The 24,014-nt window shown below is 32.9% G+C and overlaps 1 protein-coding gene and 1 long non-coding RNA gene across 4 annotated transcripts in view; one reads left to right on the top strand and one right to left on the bottom strand.

The window, feature by feature from the left end:
• Positions 1-24,014, bottom strand: part of LOC106458983 (POU domain, class 3, transcription factor 4-like) — a 44,186-nt gene that overhangs the window by 13,074 nt on the left and 7,098 nt on the right. Inside the window, exon 1 of one of the 3 annotated variants that reach the window (XR_002610484.1) lies at positions 14,507-14,783. The exons of 1 other annotated variant lie outside the window; for it this stretch is intronic. The gene's annotated coding sequence lies outside the window, so the exon portion shown is untranslated. Of the gene's footprint in view, positions 1-14,506; positions 14,784-22,514; positions 22,675-24,014 lie in introns of those variants that run through there. One more of the 3 variants, XM_022385356.1, reaches the window with a different exon arrangement.
• On the top strand, positions 16,732-21,460 carry LOC111085669. The gene is made up of 3 exons (XR_002610485.1): positions 16,732-16,813; positions 20,647-20,721; positions 21,134-21,460. It is a non-coding gene; the product is annotated as an uncharacterized LOC111085669 (long non-coding RNA).

Genomic DNA, 24,014 nt, shown 5'->3' with positions numbered 1-24,014 from the left:
ACTATATATATATATATATATATTAAGCCAGTTGGATTTGATATTTCCTGTTATCCTGTTCCTCTTTTTTAGGATTATGCCTATCTTGAATACACAGCAGTTTATTTTCTTTAACTTCTTCCAAACCATTTTCACATTTTTAAATCATTATCGCAATAGATACATATTGTCTCATACCCTTAAAATTGACTTTCTAAAAATTAGTATCTAAATTTTATTTTTATCGCAACATATCAAACCTACTTATAAAATGATCACTTTTCGCATAATCTTTCTTCACTTTATTTCGTCCAATGAATCTAAAAAGACATCATTTCTGGTTGTCTCTCTGGCCATTTCGTATGGAAAATCATCCTGAATCACTTTAATAAACCCTCTTCTCTCTCACTATTTGACTCCATATACTCAAAAAACAAAACAATTTTCCCATATCACCAACGTTTATCTCATTATACAATTTATCATTGACATTATCTATTTCAAAATCTTAAATAGCAAAATTTTTCTTAACTTCGAAAATTCTCTATCAAGTTACCTATAACAACTACCAATTAAAACCTTTCTATACCTTTGAAATCCCCGATTCTAACCTACACAGATTCAACCTCTTGATTACCATTTTTGTTTTCAGTCCAAATAGACTTCAGTTCATCCTTTATAAAAAGAGCCATCTCACTCCCTCTTTCTAAACACCTATCACTGGAATTCTAAAGTAATTCCTATTGTCAATGTTCTCTAAATCTAAATAAGACTCAGTAATTTCATTATTACATAATCTTTTATGCCCGATCCTTAACTGAAACCATCTTTAGTTATCCACTAAAGCAGTGGGATGTTTTTGGAAGCTCTAAAAATATTCATTAAAGATAGTTTAAATAGAACTTGAATAGTGGTGAGAAAAGTCGAGAAATCGGTAATAAACAAATGAATAAGATAAGTAGGGACAAGAAAAAAGTTAGTTAGATAAAGGAGATTTAAACACAATAAGCTAAATAATAGTTTTTAGATAATTCTATCAGATTCAAATATAAACCCAGTCGATTGAAGAGTAAGTTTTGTTGTTATTATTGTAGGAGCATTAGGACCAAAATAGACGAGTTCATGGTTGTAGTTTCCCTGGCCTCAAGTCTCTGATTGGGAACAACATTTCTATAATGAAAAATATCTTTGTGCTATCTAAAAAGACACTACCACTAAGCCTAACCTGTGGGCATTGTGAACAGGTTTGAAAGATATGTCATGTGCTCTCCACCTATATCAATAAAAAGAAAGACTCCTAACTCTCCTGTTGATACATGTTTCGGAAACAGCAGGACTCCTCACGGCAGATGCTCTGAACAAAGGTTGTAAAGGAAGTTGGGTTTCCCTTGTCACCAGTGTTTGTATAGAGATAATCTGTCTACATAGCTCGTCTTGGAGACGGTTTGCTGTTATGAAAGTACCAGGTTTTAGTATTGTTTATTACATCGATGGACGATATACTGTTATCACGTGGGTCAGAAATTCCATGCTGATATAAATCATCAAACTGATCAAGTTTCATCGACATTAAATCTAATAGTTTAAGTTTGTTTTTAAACGAACTCGGAATGATTTTGTGAAATCTCATCAAACCTGATCCAAATTCAACAAAACTAGTTTATCTTACAGTTATGCCTTCGGAAACTAATACTATACAAACCTAAGCAAAGACACTTATTAATAAATAGAGAAAGGTTGGAATGAATAAAAAAAAACACTAGCTAATAAGTATATCGATCAATAAGAAAAACAATAACATACATAAGTAGTCATGTATGAAATACTAAAAGGTAAGATGATTGAAACAAGAAACAGTAATACACAGGATAAAAGCGGTAGTAAATCAATAACCACAACAAAACACCACCGACAAGAAGAAGATAGTGGCAAAAATACTATCCAACAGGAGTAATATGAAGAATATCACTAACAAGTGGAAGAAGTGATAGGAAAAACTAATAAAAATGAGTCTGGTGATAGGAGTAACAAGTACGAATAACAATATTAAAATTATGGGACATCGAAATTGTAGTAGAAGAAACATTAATATATCTATATAATGAAAGAAATTATAAATACAAGTAGTAATAAATAAAAACTTACAGACAACATTAGTGACCTAAGAAAGATTGGAACAGTGACAAAATTTGTGATGAAAATAATTTATTAAAACTATTGAAAGCAGACAACTGACTCGATATTCATTATAAACTAAGACAGTAATAGAATAAAAACGATAGAAGTAATGATAGAAGATACACGGACAAATTGGAAAAGTGAAAAAAGGAGCAGTTATTGGAATGCCATTGCTAGATAGGAACTATTGATAAAAGTAATGATAGAAGACAGACTAGCAGATTGAAGAAGATAAATCGTGATAATACAGATACTATCAGGCAGGAGTAGCAGTAAAGGTAATACTGACTAATAGAAGTAATAGTTGAAGAAACACTAGCGTTTAAATTGGTGAGTGACTCATACTGATAGGAGTTATGAAAGTAAAAACAAACTAACTTGTTAGTGAGTGACGGCGCCACATGATACCAGATTTTACAGTATATTGCTGATTATGGTAATTAAGTTTTCATTTAACAAAAAAAAGTTTATTTGTTTAATTCAATCATGCACCAAGAGTTTAATAAAGTGTAAGATAAACAGAATTTTGATAGAAGGTCGGTAATCGATTATAGTTTCCCAAGGATGTAGATAATCAACTCATTAAAGGTAAGAGTAGTTAGGTTTTCCTGAAAAACAAATTAGGCTGAAACCGTTAGTTATAAGTTGTAAAAGTCTATAAACTGCCGAAACAGAAGAAAGATGAAATTATTAGAAACGTTAGAAGCATGAAGTTATTCTTTTCATATATGTATTAAAGGTAACTTATTTCAAAGGGACACACTTGTATGCCTGTGGAGCTGAAGTGACTTAGAGGTTTGTGTGCCGAATTGCGTTACAAAAGGTTCAAGGTTGGAATTTCAATATTATGTTCAACATATTCCGCACTTTAGGTTGTAGAGGCGTTATAATTGTGACAGTGAATTCCGTTATTCGGTCAAGAATAGCGCTTGTAGGCGAGTGCTATTGACTGGCTGCCTTTCTTCTGGCCAACAGGTCTAACTAGATTAATATTAGCTTCCAATCTGAGCACGTTACCTACATAAAGTGCAACTAAAAATCAACCTGGTGATGAACGTAGCTAATAAAATATACATTCGTACTTACAGCGGCTAGATCGTTTCTTCACTTAGGCACTTTCGCTGTTAATGATATTTTCTATGGCTATGCCTGAATCTTGCGGATTTTTGACCTGGTCATTTATCACATATATATCGTATAAGGTTCATGTTGAAAGTACTAAATGTGTAAAAATATAACTCTATCATGCATTATCCCCGAATTATAAAAAATGAGTTAAAGTATTACCAAGACACAAACACACACAAAAAAATTAAACTTTCTCTCTCGTCCTTCTGTTAACGGATAGGGGAGGGAATGCTAAGTACGTAAGAGAACTTGACTTTTGCTCAGACAGGGAGGAAAATTACGTGAAGGTATTAGCCGCCAGGAAGTGGGTGTGTGGGAGAGGGGGGTATCTCGGTCGTTAGGTTGTTATTCGAATGAAGTGAAAATGGGATGTTACGAAACTGATAAGGTACTGTTTTATTCTGGATATAACCGAAATCCACGCCAACGTCTACTGACTGGGGTGAATTAGTGGTGAGTTTCTGGTTTGAACAATTTATTCACTTCACAAAAACCTTGTAGTCACAGCCACTCCAATACTGCTACCCAAAATACTTTGTATGTACGTACATAAAACACTGGTGTAAATAGTGGCCAAGTTTGTTTTAGAACTTTAATAAAGATTAATTTTAAAACAAAAGTAGAAAATAAAAATATTTTGTAAGCAGGGCAAGTATTGGAAGGCTAGTGCCTAAAGGAATGTAATTAATGCCAAAATCCTAGACCTGAGAGTGTAGAAAGATATTTTTTAACTCGAACAAATAATGCCAAAATCCTAGACCTGAGAGTGTAGAAAGATATCTTTTAACTCGAACAAACTAAAGTATTTCATAATATAATGCTACTTCAGTTAATCAACGAGTTTACTTACTTTTTTTTGCTCGTAATGTTGCATGTAATTGATAAGGTTATGTTAGTGAAGTCACATAACATTGGTCAGACTAGGTATCCTACAGCATCCAACAGAAAAAGCCCCTTGTTTTCCCCATTATAATGTGAATTTTCGTAAAGCATGATTCTTAAAAGCACGTTACAGTTGTCTTTTGTAGAAATTATTTCTAATTTTTATTACCTTTGTATGATCAAAATTGGGATTAATAGCTTCACCACAGTTTTGCTTCTAATTACAGAACCGAAGTGTGTTACTTCTAGTGTATCAATCGAGAAGAAGCTTGTTAGATTTATAGCTATTCCCATCAAAACCCTTCCCAGGTACATCTCTTTCATACTTATCGTAAATCTCTCATATTTGATTCTTGTATAAGCGTGTGTGTATGTGTGTCAGGTTTTAATAACCACTAACTGTTAGATAATGTACAAAAATGTGTGTACCCTCTTTAAGTTTGTATATAGAGCGTGCCTTTTAAAGGTGAAATTTCCAACAGAATTTTTGTAAAGAGGAAATGATAGTCACGGTTATGGAATAAACTGGCCAATGAAGCGACCAATAGCACGTTCAAAGTAATATTTCTACAAAGCTAGGAAAGGATCCGTAACAAACTAGAAGTTAAACAAAAAGGCCTAGTAATCAAACAGCTCCGTCTATTCAGCTGCAAACAGCTCCTTCTATTTAGCTGGAAAAGCTATAGCGAAAGATAAGCTCAAAATGAAAAACTGCAAGAAGCAAATAAGAGGACAGACAAGTTTATTATAATTCATATTTGAGTTTTATGTGCAATTATAAATGGCTACAGAAACTGTGGTAGTTTTTAAAATATTTGAATAAAGAAATCATTTGAGATATAACTTTATTTAGCAATGGTTGGTTTGTTTGTTTTTGAATTTCACGCAAAGCTACACGAGGGCTATCTGCACTAGCCGTCACTAATTTAGCAGTGTAAAACTAGAGGGAAGGCAGTTAGTCATCACCACCCACCGCCAACTCTTAGGCTACTCTTTTACCAACGAATAATGGGATTGAACGTCACATTATAATATCCCCGGCTGAGAGGTCGAACATGTGTGGTGGGACATAGATTCGAACTCGCGACCCTCAGATAGCGAGTCGAGCGCCCTAACCACCTGGTCATTTACGAATGGAAACGGAAGAAAGAATATGATATATAACTAACCAGAGAAAAATAATAATTCTAATAACTACATCGTCACACGCTCAATTTACCATTTTTTTTCGTGAATATGGTGCACTTAGATGCTTGAGATTTTAAACTTTTTTGTAATTTGATACATTATAAATATTCCAGATATTATATTTAACCTTAAATTCTGATATAAACTATTAGATAATGTTTCTGATTTATTTCATGTAATGAAACACAGCTGCCGAAAGAAATTTGTTGTTAGTGTATGATTTTGTAAAAGCAGTTACTTATCATCACAATCGCGTGCTTGATAAAGCTTTAATAGGACGGTATATAACTTGTATGTATAACAGCAAATAGCATCATAAGTAGTCACGTGCCTATATATTCAAAGCAAATTTTGGACATGTTTAGTTGGTCCTGAATTACTAAAATTGTTGGTTTATCTATTTATTTTATTTTTTAGTTATTTGATTGTATGATTGAAATGTTATTGGTCAATAAACTTCGTTGTTGATTCCTAATAGACTAATGACTTCTTTAAAGAATAATTTGATTTCACTGATTTATTTTAGTTGACGGCCTTGAGAGTACTTTAATGGATATTTATAGTAAAACCAATTGAATGAATTTGTTTTTTGTGCTTAAATATATAAATTAAGTTAGGTTAACGTTAATACTGGTAAATAATACTTTAGTATCATTATTCATTACTTTGTTTTAGGTATTGTGTTATACGTAATTAATGACGCAACGTTTCACTTATGTAAAGCTTTAAAAATTGTTTATGATTTTAGAAAATATTAATAACGCTAACGTTCTATCATGGAAAGCAAAAAGAATCTGCGTGTCACTCACAAGTTATAAGATTATGTTTGAAATAAGAAACATACGATTTTTACCTTAATATTTTAACGATTGATTTCCTTCGCCAATCACTGAAAACATCGAAATCCTTTCTTACAGAAATGACTTGTTAAATAGTAACTGACTTCGAAACGTAAATGTAGGCATTTCGTCTTAGTACTAAAGGCACTGTCTGTGTTACTGCCAGCCGGGAACGAGGGTTGACCCTACCTAGAGTTTCCTTAATGGAAGAATACTCAAAGTCTAATAAGAATGCTGGTCTCGACCCTTCCACAAAAAAGAAAAGTCCAAGGCGTGACAACTATGTGGGAATATATGCTGAGCTAAAGAAGACGTACCCAAATGTCTTCTTATGATATTTTCTTTGAAATGTGTTTTTTATATTCGTGTTCATATACCAACAGCAGACATATTATGAAAGGTGGTGAATGTTATAACAACTACTCTCTGAAACGTTCAATAATTACTATTGTAATTAAGGGCAGTGACTTAAACTATGGTTATTAATAGTATATGCTATCCTATTACGAATAGCATATTTACTAAGATTTCAACATATTTTATTAACAATAACAATGTTACAATTTGAAATTCCATCATTATTGTATAACTTTGGCATTTTAGTCATTCATAATTAGACTAAGAAGAAAAATCTACCCAAAGAGTATATGCGTTACTGGATTTAAGTTGTGCTATTATTAGAAGAAGCCTTTACAATCTGACATTAAATAGTAGTAAAGGATGAAAAAAATTTTCTTCCGATCATATTTCGCAGTTCATGTTTTTCAGAACTAAATTACAGTGAACTTTACTGTAAAAGAAACATCCCAATAATATATTTTGTCTTTTACTGCTTATTAGTGGGGTTATTTATAAATTTTGTAATGATAAAAATATTATAGTCTTACAAAATATTTTAAATGTATTTGCAGTACTTCTCTTGATAAATAAAAAACAACAACAGATAAACATACGTACAGGTAAAAACACAGTTAAATTGATAGAAAGATACTCTGCTTATATCACTGTGCTAATTATTAATATGAACTTCTGAGTGAAAGTAAAAATAGTGATTAATAGTATGTAAACCGCACTATATGTGTTATATCCAATGTCACCGAGGCCTTTCACCCAGTACCAGGGCTCTTCAGGTTGGTTGTAATTAAGCAGATGTACTAATGGTTGAGAAGCTACTCGTATTTACATGTTGCTTACAACAACCAATACGGTGTGAACTGGGTTAAGTTGGTGAGGTGGGATTTTTTAATCAATTTTATGTATGTCACAACAAAACAAATTTAAGGAAAGGACTATTTAACGCTGTTATTTATTTACTTTAACACGATATATTACTAAAAAAAACAAAAGTTTATTTGTTGTCAAGCGCAAAGCTACATAATGAGCTATCTGTGATTTGCCTACCGCGAGTATCGAAACCAGGTTTTTAGTGTTATAAGCCTCCAGACTTACCGCTAAATCACCAGAGGGCAAAAGAAAAGTAACCAAAAAAATATGTATTTATGCTCTTTGAACACACCCGTGTAAGCTTTGAAACCGAAAAAATACAATTTTGCAAACAAGAAGCCTGATCTTCAATTATCTTTAAACTCTTTATTACCTGCTAATTGCTTGGCGGTACTAGCTTTCTTCTAAAACAGAAAATAATTATGCAATCCTCAAACTGGTTGTTCCGGTATTATAATAATAGGCCGGTTTCTAACCAAGGTTCTCAAGGTCCTTGTTTGGGGGCGCTTTTCTGATAAACGCTTCGTGATTCGCACATTAAACCTACGGTATACATTGTTCGAAGTGGTTTAAACAGAAATATCCGAGTGACTCCGGGAACGGTTTGCGCTATCTACTTAAGTTAGGCAGAGCCCCTGTATTTTTACCTGATGATGTATACAAATTTAATAACTGTATTTAGATAAGTGTTAAAAAGAGGCTAAAAGCTGGTATTATTTTATCAAATAGCACCAACTTGTTTTGAAAAATCACCCACTTGGTTTACTTTTTTCTTTTTGCTGAGGAAACAAGAAGGGAAAATCAGATTCACTTAAAAAACATGAAAAACCTTTATGATCGCTTTAATGTATATATATGTTCAGTATGATTAATCTTCGAAAAGCTATATGACAGTCAGTTTTCGGGTTAGACGTGACAAACATTATATAGAGCAGTAGGTACCAAAGGTTAGAAAGAATGACTCTTGGTATGCATCAGTATTCTACAAGACAATCTGCTTGAAAGAGTCTGACGTAACGAAAGTTATCAGTGTAATAAGATATATGATTCTCTCTGAGTACTTGAAGTTAACCGTTTGTACATTGAATTTGGTTTCTTCTGCATGAAACAAATTAGTGTTTCTCTTACTGTCCTTAGGCCCGGCATGGCCAGGTGTTTAGAGCGCTCGACTCGCAATCTGCGGGTCGCGGGTTCGAATCTCCATCACACCAAACAGCCGTAGGGGCGTTATAATGTGACGGTCAATCCCACTATTCGTTGGTAAAAGAGTAGCCCAAGAGTTGGCAGTGGGTGGTGATGACTAGCTGCCTTCCCTCTAGTCTTACACTGCTAAATTAGGGACGGCTAGCGCAGATAGCCCTCGTGTAGCTTTGCGCGAAATCCATAACAAGCAAACTTACTGTCCTTTAAGCACAAATAAACAAAACAAAAGTGTTGTCGTGCTGAGAGATGTTAACTAACGATTATGTTGATTGTTCATTAAAGATAACTTTGATCCTTCTGACAATCTCTTGTGAAAGCGCTGTGGTTGAGATTATGAAACTCTCAGTAGAAAAACTCGACTATGGGAACGTCACAACAGATCAAATTTCACACAATTGAACAGTTAATTTATTTTGTTTGATAAACCATGCTCTATTAATTTACATCTACACAATAACTGTGACATATTCCATTTATAGCCCCCAATTGCACAGTGGCATGTCTTATAACGCTAGATACCGGGTTTCGATACCCGTTGTGGAGCAGAACACAGATAGCTCATTGAGTAGCTTTGTGCTTATTTACAAACAAATAAATTCTATCTATGATGGCAAAAAGAAAGAAAAGAAAGCGAGACAAGTAGTAATTGACAAGTATAGAGAAGAGGTAACCATAGGAGTTTCCGTCGTGATACTTCGAATATAACATTCTATCTATAAATATCGATGGAAAAGATGTACCAAAATCTTTTCAAGGCAGCCAGTAAATGTAAGTTATCTTGAATTGTAACCAAATATTCTGGAATACTGGTCAGTATATGGAATTAGAGGGACTAGTCTAAGTTGTGGGTTGATAATTTTAAATGGTTGAAAATAGCCTTACTCGCAGTAGTTACACTAACAATTGATAGAGGGTTCAAAGCGGGGACGATTATGGTAGCAAGGAAATATAAGTGGCCTTGCTAGCAATAGACAGAGGGCCGATTCTTTAACTCTGTGAGTACAGTGCTTGCTTGGCATTCTAGAGGCATCGTATTCGATTCCAGGAGATGAAATGTTAAAATACCACAACAACATATTTCATCTAAAGGCTTAACCTACGTTTGAATCCAGGGGTAGAAAACAAAGATTATCTAAAGGTAGATCTGTATCGCCAATCAAGTTTAAAACACTTTATGATACAGTTACGTTACCACAGTTTTAGTATTTGACTCATTCAGTGTTTGACAAGGCTAATATTATTATCAGTTCTTATTCATCATTTTATATCTACTTACAGATCTAGTTAACTAGTCTCTCTAATGACAGGGTATAAACTAGTCAAAAATAGACCTTTATTTCAGGTATAACAAGTTTCATTTGAATAGGTTCTGAATACATAGAATAGTTAATAAACGTCATTGTTGCACACGCTTGTCTGCTGAATAAGAGGTGTTAAGGTGTCACAGCCTCCAAATTATTCCCCTAGTAAACGATATGATACTGACGAAGTATTGGCGCCGTCTCGCACCCTGTGGTTTGTGTTCGCTGCTACGACCATTAGTAGACACCTAATGATAATGTTCAAGTTAGTGGGGTTGACACCGGCCTGATGATTGTATTATTATTGGAGGTGAATGTGAATCTACGATTAAGCCCATTAGGCCTTTGTCAGTAGTAATGTTCTTGTACGAGCATCATTTACTAACCTTACGCTAGGATTAAACTGTGATGAAGAAATCCTCGTTCTAGGTTCACATGAGTGTCTGATTTTTATAGTATAACTCCCGGCAGTTTTTAAAATATACCTAGCTAGTTTCTGTTGAGAGAACACGTGTTAATAAATAGAAATTGATAAGTAGAGTTATAGAAAAAAATAATTAAAGTGATCACATAGGGATAATCAAAACTGTTGCAGAATTAGAGCCAGAGAGCAAGCTATAAATTAATAATTTAAAAAAGGTTCCTGTCTGTTATTCGGTATTAGAAAAGTATATTATTCAGATAGATGGATATGCAAAAAAGTATAATCTTACACATGCTATCGTAAAAGCAGTTGTCTATAATCAGAAAATATCCTAATCTGAATGACCTCTTCAAAAAAAAAAAAGATTAATAAATGTCTACTGTTTCTTATTCATTCCTTTATTGTCATTTTGAAACTGGCTAATACGTCAGTTCGTATTATGAACACCGAAATTAAGTTACCTTTTTAATTCTTCCCAATTCTTTCCTTATCAGATTCAAGGGCTTTTCTTTAAGTTCAGTTAGTTACTTTTGAAAATGGGGATAGTGAATCAGAGATAACACATGACGTCTCTCTCTTTCTTTGATATTGCTACTTGAAAGTGTACAATTTTGGTCAGCGCCGAGAATAAGAACCCTGTTCTCTAACTAAACATGTGAAACAAGCAGTGAAGGGGAAAGGCCTTACCAATAAGTGAAAATGTCTCTAGGTGCTGAATTTGTGTGTGCGTGTGTTTGTTTTATTGTTTGAACAATACACTGGTGACTAAACGTATAAAAAATGGCTATTTGACAGTGAAAAATGTTCTTATTAATCACTGTCTTCTAAGGGCTTTTATGTACGATTAAACGACAGAAATAACATAATAGGTACATATCTTACCTGTCTGCTTGCCTATACGTATCTTATCTATCTACCTATGAATGGTGTACTAATCTACATAATGATGTTATACATATTTGTGTTTTTTTCAATTTTTCTTAATTATATTTTATTTGAAATACACTCTCTAAGTACACACTAATACCTAGGGGGTCTCGTTTTGTTTATTTTTCTGAAGATAAAATTGACTCAGGAACAGCAAGAGAAGCCTTGTTTGAAGAGTTTCATGTACTGGTTAACATATTCTTTAAATGCTATTATAATACCTGTTTGTGTTGCTGTAGAAATGTCATCCGAGAAGAAGAATGCCGTGAATACGTCAGTGAGACAAACTCTTGAAAGTCTAAGTAAAAGAACTGTTAACAATCTTCCTTGTTTACCAAAAACGCAAACTGAGAGTGTATTACTGTTAAAAGTAAAGATATTTTTAGCTAAACATTGCAATTTACAGTGGTATTAATGACGCTACTATAAGATGTGATATATATATATATACCTATATGCATGTGTGTATTGTATAATTCATCACCCTCCGAGGAATATTAAACAAAAGATTGAATCATAGACCATTCATTGTAAAGTCTGCTTCGTTTAGTTTGAACCATCATTCCAGCACTTTTATTATTCATGTCTTGATGACGTATCCATGCTAACATATATAAAGGCACATTTAGGTTGTGCGTGAGACACTCTTCAAACCAAGAAGTGAAGCGAATATCTGAAACAAAAAATGCATGATAAAGCAAATATAACGTTTACTTAAGTTCATAAAGGTTTTTTGTAATAACTAACAATTTTTTTTACGCTTTCAGTCGGTATTTATATTTACAAAATTTAAGTTGATCTGAGTTGAAACTCGCCTATTTATGGCTCTGCAAAAGCCTACGTATTGCTTCATTTTCATCTATATATACACTGTAGATAAGCACAATGTATTACGACAATATTACATATCTAAATGCATTCATTATTAATCCATTTTTTGGATAACTTCAACATTAAATACAAAATATGATTACATTAGATTTGAATTTTGAAATGCTTGTTATAATTTAATATAATGTTTTATGCAAAGAGCGTCCACTAGAGCGTTTTTCTGCGCTTTATAATTAGCTCTTAAAATGTTTTTATATGGTTTAATAACTGATGAGTAGTTATTTTTGTACTACTACCTGTATATTCTAAGTATCTTTAAACTACTAACCTATGCGGTTTCACAGCAAAAAGCAAATAATAACTTTTCAACTGTATACGCTGTATGCTGTACGCCGCTGCCGAAGAGGCCTTTCGCTCAATACCAGCGCAGCATTGTATGCCTAACCGATCTGGTGAGCTCTGGTATTGGGCGAAAGGCCTCGTCAGCAGTAGCGAGCGGCCCACTTTGTATGCAATTGAAATGCTATTATATTCTTCTTATTGAGAAACCGCTTAGAGGTAGTGAAGAAAGATTTGTTAAAACTTTTTATCACTCTTATTGTGATTACTAATCTATGGATGACACTTCTCCGGCATAAGGCGTTATATACCATGTGAACTAATGCAAAACATCAAGAATGATAGCCTTTAATGTCCTGAAAGTTCCACGTGTTAAATAATGTTTACATCTGAGTTTCATAAAACGAATGCAGAAATGGTACATCCCAACTCGCTGAAAGTTGCCACCATTAAGAAGTGCTTCTTTATAGACTGATGCGACTATTACAATATCGGTATATTTCACTCCCTTGAATGTTCAATGTTTTAATTAGAATGGCTGTACTCAGTTTAATACAAAACATATAACAATGGTAGATTACAATAACTAAACAGTTCCACGCATTAACATAAATTTTAACTTTGCAGACTGTTTCATCTTTTACAGAAATTTCATTTCTCATCTTTCTGGTAATTTAAAATATTGGTTGAATTGCTTCTTCTCAGCCTCAAGCCTATTGCAACATTTACAACACTGACATACCATAATCCGTTGACTGAGTCTTCTTATTATGAAGCAACAAGTAGAACACCATTGTCTCCCAACCTCTAGCTATAGAGTGATCCTTCTTAGTCTGAAGTAACAGGTAGAACACCATTGACCCTCAACCTGTTGAATATTCTACATATTACTTACAGCTATATAGTGATCCTTCTTAGTCTGAAGCAACAGGTAGAACAGCATTGACCCTCTACCTCTTGAAGATTCTACAAATTACTTCTAGCTATAGAGTGATCCTTCTTAGTTTGAAGCAACAGGTAGAACAGCATTGACCCTCTACCTCTTGAAGATTCTACAAATTACTTCTAGCTATAGAGTGATCCTTCTTAGTTTGAAGCAACAGGTAGAACAGCATTGACCCTCTACCTCTTGAAGATTCTACAAATTACTTCTAGCTATAGAGTGATCCTTCTTAGTCTGACGCAATAAAAAAATCACGTTGCCCTTGAAGACTTCAAACATTACTTTAGTTAAACTTGCTCAGCCTAGCGCGATGAGTAAACTAATTAACATGTAAACCTGATAAATGAAGTTGGAATTTGCTAAATCTTTATGACGCTGGCATTTTACTAGCAATTGGTGATTTAAAACAAATTCTAAAAAATAATTAATGATAGCGAAAACAGGTACCAGTGGATCAAGCCTACTTATCCATGATTCCAGCAGCTGGTTTGCCAATATGGTAAGATGACTTCTTTTTTCTATTTTTATTTTTGTGATTACAAAACAACACAAAAAACAGAGCAAGATATTTCTGCTAAGAGTGCTTGCCACCTTTGCTAAGTTTTACCAGCAAAATATGTTTGTTTTTTTCCTGTTGGACTCAGACTTATGACCGGCTCTGAAATAAATAAATAGTCGATAAACTAAAACCTGACAGCTCGTGATGTTCCGTTTCTAGTTGTTAAAGCTTAGCATTCACAGAATATGTTAATTTAATTTCTGTAACATCCATGAAGCGATGTAGACTTAAGCTCTGTGACAATACACAAATACTTTTTAGTTTTGTTTCTGTTTCACTTTTATGCAGATAAACCTTTCAGTCTGGATAATGTTTACGGTCGATATATATAGTATTATGACGATTTACAGCCATAAAAAAGGAAATTCATATCGTAACCACAGAACATTACAATGAAATAAAAATTGAAATGGATAATTATTTGTTATTATTCGAATTATTCTTAAAATACCGAAACTTGTAAATGATATCTGAATCTATTAACTTCCTTTCTGCCAGAAGTAAACTGTAGATAAATTTAGAATGACGAATAAACCAATTAAGGGTAGATAAAATACTAACCTAAACAGCAGACTATTTCTTTTCCATCTTTGTCTTACAGTTAGTTCAGGTTGCATGACTTAATACGTCATCCCGCTGTTACTGAAAGTCATCGGCATCGCAGCTTAAAATGTTCCTCTCCTCGTTACTCTGTAATTTACCACGCTCGGAACTTAGTAACTGAAAGAAATGAGCGCCCTCTGTCCAGACCCTCCTACTTCAGACAGGGTCCCGCAGCCTCAAATTATCTCATATTATGCATGCACGCAGTTAATTGTGATGGCAACCAGTCAGCCGGCCCATTGCCTGAGCGGGAAGGGTTGGCCTGCCCTCTAACGTCGTCAGGTGGCAATTAGAAACCAAAAAGGGTGTGACTGGGTACTAGATATATGAACTAAAAAAGAAAGTAAGAAAAGAAAAGGCTCTGCTGAAAGACACCTACTATAGGTGTTTCGTAAATTATATAACTTTCTTGAATGTTTAAAACTTATTTATGTAAATGAAACACGAAAAACACCCAGCATGAAAACATATGGCAAATATATAATAAAGTAATCTGAGAGGGAATACTGTATCTAAGAAAGAAACATTAACAATTCATATAAAGTTTGATTCGAATTTAAGAATAAGGTAGAACTAAATGCAAATAATTACTATTTGGAGGAGAATAAGTAATCAGAAGTTTGCATCTCAACTAAATAAAGTTGCTATTATCAATCTTCTCGCCTGTCCTATCAAGTAACACTATATCAAAGGATTAAAAAATAACTATGTAAAAAAGTATAAACTTTAACAATGACAAGAATAACATAATACGTACAGAAGGTTGTATTAAAAACACAAGCTATTGGTCAACCAGGAAAACAACTATTTATTTGGTTAAACACAAACTATTGATTAACAATGAAAAGAACTGTTTATATGATTAAAAACTATTGATCTACCAGAAAAACAACTGTTTATATGATTAAAAAACTATTGATCTACCAGGAAAACAACTGTTTATGTGCTAAACATTTTAATTACTCTTTTTAGAAGCATTTTTGTTGGAGAAAACATTTCTTGAACGAAAGCAGTTTGATATTTCTATTTAAACTGCTCTTAAGAAGGATAGTGGATGAGAAACAAAGCCTGGCAATTAAAAAGAAATACCTGATGAACTATAGAAAAAGAATAAGATATTAAAACAGAAATACATTCAGGTGTATTTGTTGCCGTATCGATAGACAGATAACAAATATATAGATGCCTACTAAAGAAACTGGCTAATAAACAGCTATAAACAGATGCGTAAATCAATAGACATCTAGTACGAGGGACAAACATATCTGCAAATATGCGCAAAAAATAAAACAAAAATTTATCTGTAAACAAGAGTATGCATGAATAATTAAAATAAGAGATGTATCCGTTAAGAGGATTAAAAACAAAAACAATGTGCAAAGAGAAACAAAGAAAAATATGCCTGTGGACATAAACAGAGATAAAATATGCCGTAAAACAAAAAACAAATAAAATAAACAGAAGTATGGACAACATAAGTTTCTTAACAAAATTAGGACAAACTAACACTGTGAACAAAGACAAGCACAAAACTTGTCTGTAAGAAAAATGAGAAAAAATGTGTTAGTACAGTGAGAAAAATGTTATCAACGTAATTCATTATATCAATTGATATAGGGGGTAAACATTTGTAAACAGGCTTATTTCTGTAAACAAAAATGTAGAAATATATCTTTGACTTGGAAATATTCTGAACAAAATGTATTTTTATTGAAAAATCTGGTTAATCTCATTATATTACAAAAAATGATTTTAAGAAGAATTCATAGGCTCATGAGTTTTATTTTTGAATTTTACAATTTAACATTTTAAAAGTTTGTAGAAGATTAGAAGTTTGGTGTCGAGCAATCCATACTTTATTTCACATAAATGGTTTATTATTATTTGCTTTTATTTCTTTCCTAAAGATAATATTTTTATTTAAATAGTGGAATATTCTCATTAAGAAAATCAGTAATAATGTATACAGTATAAATGGTGATTGATAATATGATAATTTTAACTGAGATGTTACGAAGGTAAATCCTGGAATATGTTCTTTAAAATCATCATTATATTTAATCAGCATGTTTGAATAGTTATACTAAGTTAATCGCAAGTCCTATGCTTCCATTGGAACTACTTCTTTCATCAAGGACATTGATTAAGCTCTACAATATCCAGTGTAACAAGCTAAACAGATCTTTCACTTATAGTCACTGTGGAATTCGGCCTCCAAGATCACATTTATGCAGACCAAAAGAGCTACATGAAGGGATTTGGCAGGTATGTGGTCGAATGGAATTGTTGTGATTGCATTTTCTTTTGCCAATTTTCCCATGAAAACTCTACTACTTTTCAGGTGTGGCTTGAAGCTTGTAAACCTTTATCAACTATAAGTCTGATTTATGTTTAAACTTCTTTGAACTTGAAATATTAAAAAATGATTTTTAATTTTTTACTTGAAAGTAATTCCAAAAACCAAGATTATGGAATGTATGCACGAATTTCATTTATCCTATTGTGAGACACAAGGGGGTTTAGATGTGCCAATCACCTTTTACGAATATTACTTTCTTTTCATATACTATTTTGATAATTTGTTTATAAGCCACTTGGTGATTGCTTCAATTTTCCCTATTTACTCCGTGTAATTGCAAGACATTGATAGCTACTGTTGTTGAGTGAAAGTTTTGACAGAAGTTCAAACTTTCAGTGGTGATCAAATGTTGAAAGTGAACAAATACAGAAACAAGAGGCAGGTTATTTTGGTGTATTCAGATCTGTTGTGGATACTTTATCAGCCAACTGGTCTCTACTCTGGACACCCTGAGGCCGTGAAAGTTCAAGCATGCCACGTAATGACCGTTACCTGCGCATCATGGCCATCAGTCATTTTACTAATATGCACTTCAGGAGAACAAGTGGAGCATTAATGAGTGAGTTACCAAATAGTAAAGAACATATTTCCTCAATCGGTGGTAGAAACGACTCACCCCCACAGTAGACTACGCAGCACCTTACAGCTAGAGGTCATCAGAAATTGCAGCTACGCCATTGAGCTCCTGTAATCTTCACCGACGAGTCAAGGTTTTGTCTTTAACAGAGATTGACGGATTGTGTCTGGGCGCACAAAGGTGAACCATATGCTCGACGCAACAGTGTCGGCTCACTTATGTTTACCACTGAACGATCTAATGATGTGGTCTTCGAACTAGTTGTACGATGCTTCGCAGGTTCAATTAAACCATCAGACTTTGTACTAATGCAGGATATTGTCTGGTTCTATACTTTCTACAGTGTGATGAACTACCTTCAATGGTTTGAAAGAAATTCTGATCTACATCCTTGAACACCCCTGTCACCTCCTTGGACGTTGTGGGAGCTAGCGCTTTAACCTACACTGCGTCGTTAGCTTGCATTTAGAAAAAGTAACAGAATCCTTCATAATGTTGACCGCCAATTGATAAAAAGTATAAATCACACAGAAATAGTATCAATACGAGATACGTCACTGATTATCTGTTTTTGTTAAATGTGGTTCTCTCAGACAAGTTTATCATGTCAAACACTATCTCTGACCTCTATGAACTTCGGTCCACTCAAAAACATGATGTTGTCAATCAAAACTAGTTAATTAACTGAGTACAGTGAATGAATGACTTTTCGAAATATACTCTAGTAGGAGTATTTTATTATATACATTATATCTAGAAAATACGTATAAAGCTCAGTAAGTCTATATATGATACACATTACTAGTAGAACATAGCTAAAGGGTTCAGTGTGTCTGTATATTAGTTAAATTATCACTACAATTTAGATATATGGTTCAGCATGTTCATATGTTTATTTCGATTACCAGTATAACATATATTTCTAGAGTTCAATGTGTGTCTAGAAAAGTATACATTAATTATATCACCTACAAATAATTATTGATACTATTAGGTAAAAGCTCCATGTAGTTAATATATCGCTAACACCAACGATTTAGCATCAAACGAAATGTACTGTTTTGCTCGTTTAAATTCGAATTGAGTCTGTTATCTTAACAATAGACATCTCAATATCAAATTCACAATAGAACACCAACATAACCACTAACTTCTGTTCTTAGACCTCTTTATTCATAATAAAGATGGTAAATTTGAATGTGAAATTTTATATAAGATTTTCATTGGTTTGTATTTTTAGTTCAATAATTACGTACCACTCACTGTCTTTTAAGAAAAATCTTGTTAAAATATTGGTTCATCGGGTATATAAGTTAACCAGCACTGGTTTGTATTTTAACTTCGATAGAAATCTGGTTAAATGTTGGTTCATCGGGTGTATAAGTTAGCCAACAAATATGACTTTTTCACAGAGATAGATAGTATTAAGAACATTTTAATAAAATATGCCTTCCCAATAGGCATTATAAGGCAAGTAATTCAAAACAATTTAAACAATAAGAGCCTTTCTACACTACCTAACTGGAACGCAGCTAAATATAAAATTTCTTTAGTCTTGCCTATATGGAAAGAGGCTACACTGATTAGAAATATGCTATCGAAGTTGAACTATATATTAATGAGTCTTATGCAAAATTTCATATTCAAATTTACTATCATTATTATGAATAAAGAGGTCTAAGACTATAAGTTGGTTGCTATGTTGATGTTCTATTGTGAATTTAATATTAGGATGTCTACTGCTAACATAACAGACTCAAACCGAAGTTGAACAAGCAAAACAGTAATATTCATTATAAAAAAAATTCATGCCTATAACATAGTGATTATTGGTTCAGCTTTAAATGTGAAAGCATTCATGTTTCTGCTTATAAAATAGTGATTATTGGTTCAGCTTTAAATGTGAAAGCATTCATGTTTCTGCTTATAAAATAGTGATTATTGGTTCAGCTTTAAATGTGAAAGCATTCATGGTTCTCGCACCTTCATTTACCCACTTTCAAAGAATAAAACATTTTATTGAATCATTTACTTTTCAATTTCATATATCTTTTTTTTTTACCTGTTAGTTTTGTTTTCCACAGATTAGCATGGTTTTTCAAACTGTAAATATGCATTCTACAGAAATACACTGTTGTTCTGATATACTCTGTGTTTTTTTTTCTTTTTCACCAGTTAGCACTACTTTTGGACTCGTAAATCTTGAGTTCTACAGAGGTACACTGTTTTTTAACGATCCTTTATTTTCACATACCTATAAATTCTCTTTATCTGTTAATCTTCTTCCTTATAGATTGAGACTGTTTTTATGTATGTAAACCTACACAGTTCTTGAACTTCTTACACTTCTTTCAACTCCAGAAAGCTAGATAATTCTAGATTCATTTCAGGTTTATACAGATCAACGCGGTTTTCAGGTTATTATACTTCATTTCCATAAATATATACACCAATTTTAACTTGTTATTATTTTACTCTACTTGTAATTAACACATTTTTCAAATAACATTTAATTTTTTTATCGCTAATTAATGCATTATAAGTTTTGTTTCAGTGGGAAGTTCAGTAGCAAAAGATTATTGTTATTAATGAATTTTAAGTTGTCGTCGTTTTATAACCAGTAGCAGAAAATCATTATAACTGATACACTGTAGTTTAAAAAAAATAATGGTTTGTTTCTTACTAGTGTACTATGAATACTTTAAATTAATTATTTAATTTGTGGGATTTTTTTTTCTCATTTAGCAGAAAAGCACTTTAATAAACTTAGTTAACTTGATATTTTATTTCTTTGCAGTAGAGAAGAAGTTGTAAAATATTTATCTGGACAGCAAAGCAGTTTTCTGACAGTGTTGCTCTATTTAATACACTATCTTACTTTTCATGCTGATGTTTATTATCTTCAATAGCCAAAGGTTTTTGTGTTCAGTACTCTTCTTTGGTGTTCTCTATCAGTAGAAAGTTACTTTCCAGAAAAAGTTTTGTGACAAAGAGTGTAAGTTTTTTCATATAATATCTTTCTATCGATAAAATATTTTATCGGAAGCGTAAGTTTACTGTTCTTCGTATATCGTACCGAGTAACGTGTTCGTTTTTTGTTGTTTTTTGTAACAGAGAATTAATACATTTCTCTAGCTTATATTTTGAGTTCTCTCTTTTCAGCAACGGAAAATTGATGTGTGCACTACATGTTCTAGCTGACATGATGAGTTCATTCTGGTGGTAAAAAGTATCATAGTAGGTATAATCAGGTTATTAGCATGAAAGTTTGTTCCTTTCCACTAGCAGAAAGTTGCTATGTTATACACGTTTCTAGTCAACGTTTTTTTTTTTGTTGTTTATCCTATGACAAAGAGCTACTGTAGTTTATATTTTTATACGTCTCATGTTGAGCTTTTGACTTCAATAAAAAATACCACTATTTTTTTCTACACTTCCAGTTCGATGCAATTACTGTTTTTAATACGCTTATATTAACGATAATGAATTATTTCATCAACTGCGAGAAAGATATTTCATCGTATTTAAGAAAATGGTCTAGTTCAGGACTTTGGTTGTTGTTTTTTGTTTTTACTTTTATTTCCAGTGATTGAAAGTTTTCATTCTTATAACGTTTCAGTAGCTAAGATGATGCTGTTTTTCCCTCTAGTGGCAGAACCGGACTGCATGTCATGCATTTTTCAAGGTCACGTGGTGTTTTCATCTCTGGCATCAGAACGTTTTTGTGCTTAAAGATTTCTGCAGATGATATATGGTGAATTTCATTCCAGCAACAGAAACATGCTACATGCCAATTGACATCGTTGATTTTTTACTCCAGTAGCAGAAACCCTGTTTATGCATCATTTCACATAGAGGGTTTTTCTTTCCTGCAGCTGGGTGTTTCTGTAGTTCGTGATTCCTCCAGTTGAGATTATGAATCGTTTCTCTACTCTATAATAAATTTACTACAAGCCACATACTTTCCTAGTTGACATGTGACTTTTATTTTATTTAGTACCAGAAAACTACCCAAGACATTTCTCCAGTTGGGGTTTCTGTCCAGTATAGTAGAACGCTATTATAATAAATATATATTTTTTACGAACATTTAGAGGGTTGATTATAAGCAGTAGTAGAATTTTACTAACAAATCAATTTATTGATCATAGATCTGTCCATCAACTACGAGAACTATCCCAGTTAATAAGCCTCTCCAGCTACACGAATGACTCTTTTTCTTCCATTTGCAGTGACTTATTTACTTGCCAGTTGTTTTTTTCTTGTCACTGTGATTAACATCTATATGAAGTTCTTTCACTTTACTAACATTACTGTAAACTCATACTGTAGATTTTAGGTAAACGTAAGGTGGCTTTTATCTTATTGTTGTAGGTTATACGTGGTGGGTGCCTATAGGTGCTTTACAATTTAATATTTCACAGATATATTTTCATTATTCTATAAAATATGAAGATTCCTGGACATATTCCAAATAATGGACCAGCCTATAGTTCGATAACGAAAATACAGAAACTGAATTCACTTGAACATATATAGTGCATGGGTAGGATGGATTTTTTTTTCAATTAGAAATTGACTCAATTAATCGTATGAAGTATGAGTAGAATGAGGATTTATAGAAAATTATCCTTGAACACGGTAAGCTTAATGATGTAAAGAATGGGAGGATATATATAAAACACCTGAATAGTTTTATTTAACTATAATAAAGTATTGGTTGCGTGGATATATATATGCCAACAAAAATGCACTCAGTTAAATGTTTAAGTTTTGGGAAGGGTGGATATCAAATGAATTCAGTTGAATGGTATAAACTATAGATAGGATAGGTAAAGAAAACTACGTGTTTAACAAACACAACAGACATGCCTTCATTATAATATTAGTTAAGTATTAAGAAACAAATTTTACTTCTACAATAGGCATTACCCAAATATTGCCCGACTAAAAATTTTAATCTATTTCACAATCCTACTAAGAAAAATCTTTATTTTAATCACATTTTTTGGTTACTTGGACGTTTATCTTTAAAGACAGCCGTGGACTTAGAATTTGCGGGCTTTACGGCTCATATAAATCCAACAAGAAGCCGGATTTTTCGCCCCACTTGACATCGTCGAGGTGAAAGGAAACCCCATTTCTCGCGGGTCTATGCCGGTAGTCGGACTCGAACGGCAGGAGGTCCGGCTGGGGAGAAAGCAAAGGATCAAGGGTCACAGAAAGAGAGAAGCATGGACACAAACTTCAGAATTCTAAAGATAAATAAGCGTAAGGAATGCTGTGCTTCGCTATGTTCATACTAGAAAGCTTCGTATGAAAGAATTGAGCGCACTCACTTAGGGAACTTGATGTTTTGACAGCGTATAGGTACATGATACGTGACGTCACTCGAATTGCTATCATGCTAATATAACTAACTATTAAAAAGACAGGTAATATATTCACCTGCATTTGGTAATTTCTTTTATAAATAAAAGAAGTAAAAAGAAAAGAAAAACACCTTTGTAACTATATAAAATTAGTTAAAGTATACAAGTTATAACGTTATGGTGTAAGGTTCTTATATACAAAAAACATTAAGTCTTGTATACCAAAAATATAAACAAAGTTAACAGTACCCTCACCACCGTATGCCATCAACTATTTTTGGCTTTCTATTAACTCTAGCATGAAATGTACATTTACGTAAAATATTTGACCGAGAAACACTTTTTCCTGAGCTCTTTGTATGGCAACTATAAATCACAACTTCTTTTGGATGTCTTTAAAACTGCTGAAATGTTTCAGCAGCTATTAGCCATGCTTGTGATGTATAAACCCATTTTACATCTGAAATAACGAAATATATTTACAGAAAATTGCCAGTAAAAGTGTGTTACGAATATATTATGGCAAGTAGGACACATGTAAAGAAAGGGAATCTATCTCTTCAGTCATCTATACTTTCGCTATAATTAATAAATGTATGTTATAGGTTCTTGTTGTAGGTCCCAATACAACACCTGAGAAATTATAGCAAAACCAGAAGAGAATCTCGTTATTAAACGCGTAGACTGCCACGTTATTCGAATATTGTAGCAAATGTGAAGTTTTAATGGAAGAAAATGCTCAATCAACTCCAGAAATCTATCTTACAAAGATTATATTTATTTGCTTCTTTCTCAGTGATCCACTATACAACTATGTATCGAGTTAGAGCTGTTTGCAAACACTCACATACACAACAGTGCACCTTGATACACAAAACCTATAAAATAGACTGTGACAAACTTATACACCCTATGTATTTATTATGATAGATCAAGTGCTGCAAATGTTTAGGTTACAGTTAACCTTGTACTATTAGAGAATTATATATAATCAGAGACACAAAGGGGGACTATGTGCTATTAGAGAATTATATATATAATCAGAGACACGAAAGGGGGATCATGTACTATTAGAGAATTATATATATAATCAGAGACACAAAAGGGGGACTATGTGCTATTAGAGAATTATATATATAATCAGAGACACGAAAGGGG

The sequence above is a fragment of the Limulus polyphemus genome, unplaced genomic scaffold (assembly GCF_000517525.1).
Source record: "Limulus polyphemus unplaced genomic scaffold, Limulus_polyphemus-2.1.2 Scaffold541, whole genome shotgun sequence".
NCBI classification, from domain to species: domain Eukaryota; kingdom Metazoa; phylum Arthropoda; class Merostomata; order Xiphosura; family Limulidae; genus Limulus; species Limulus polyphemus.
The sequence above is the reverse complement of the archived record's forward strand: the minus strand, read 5'-3'. Positions and strand labels throughout refer to the sequence as shown.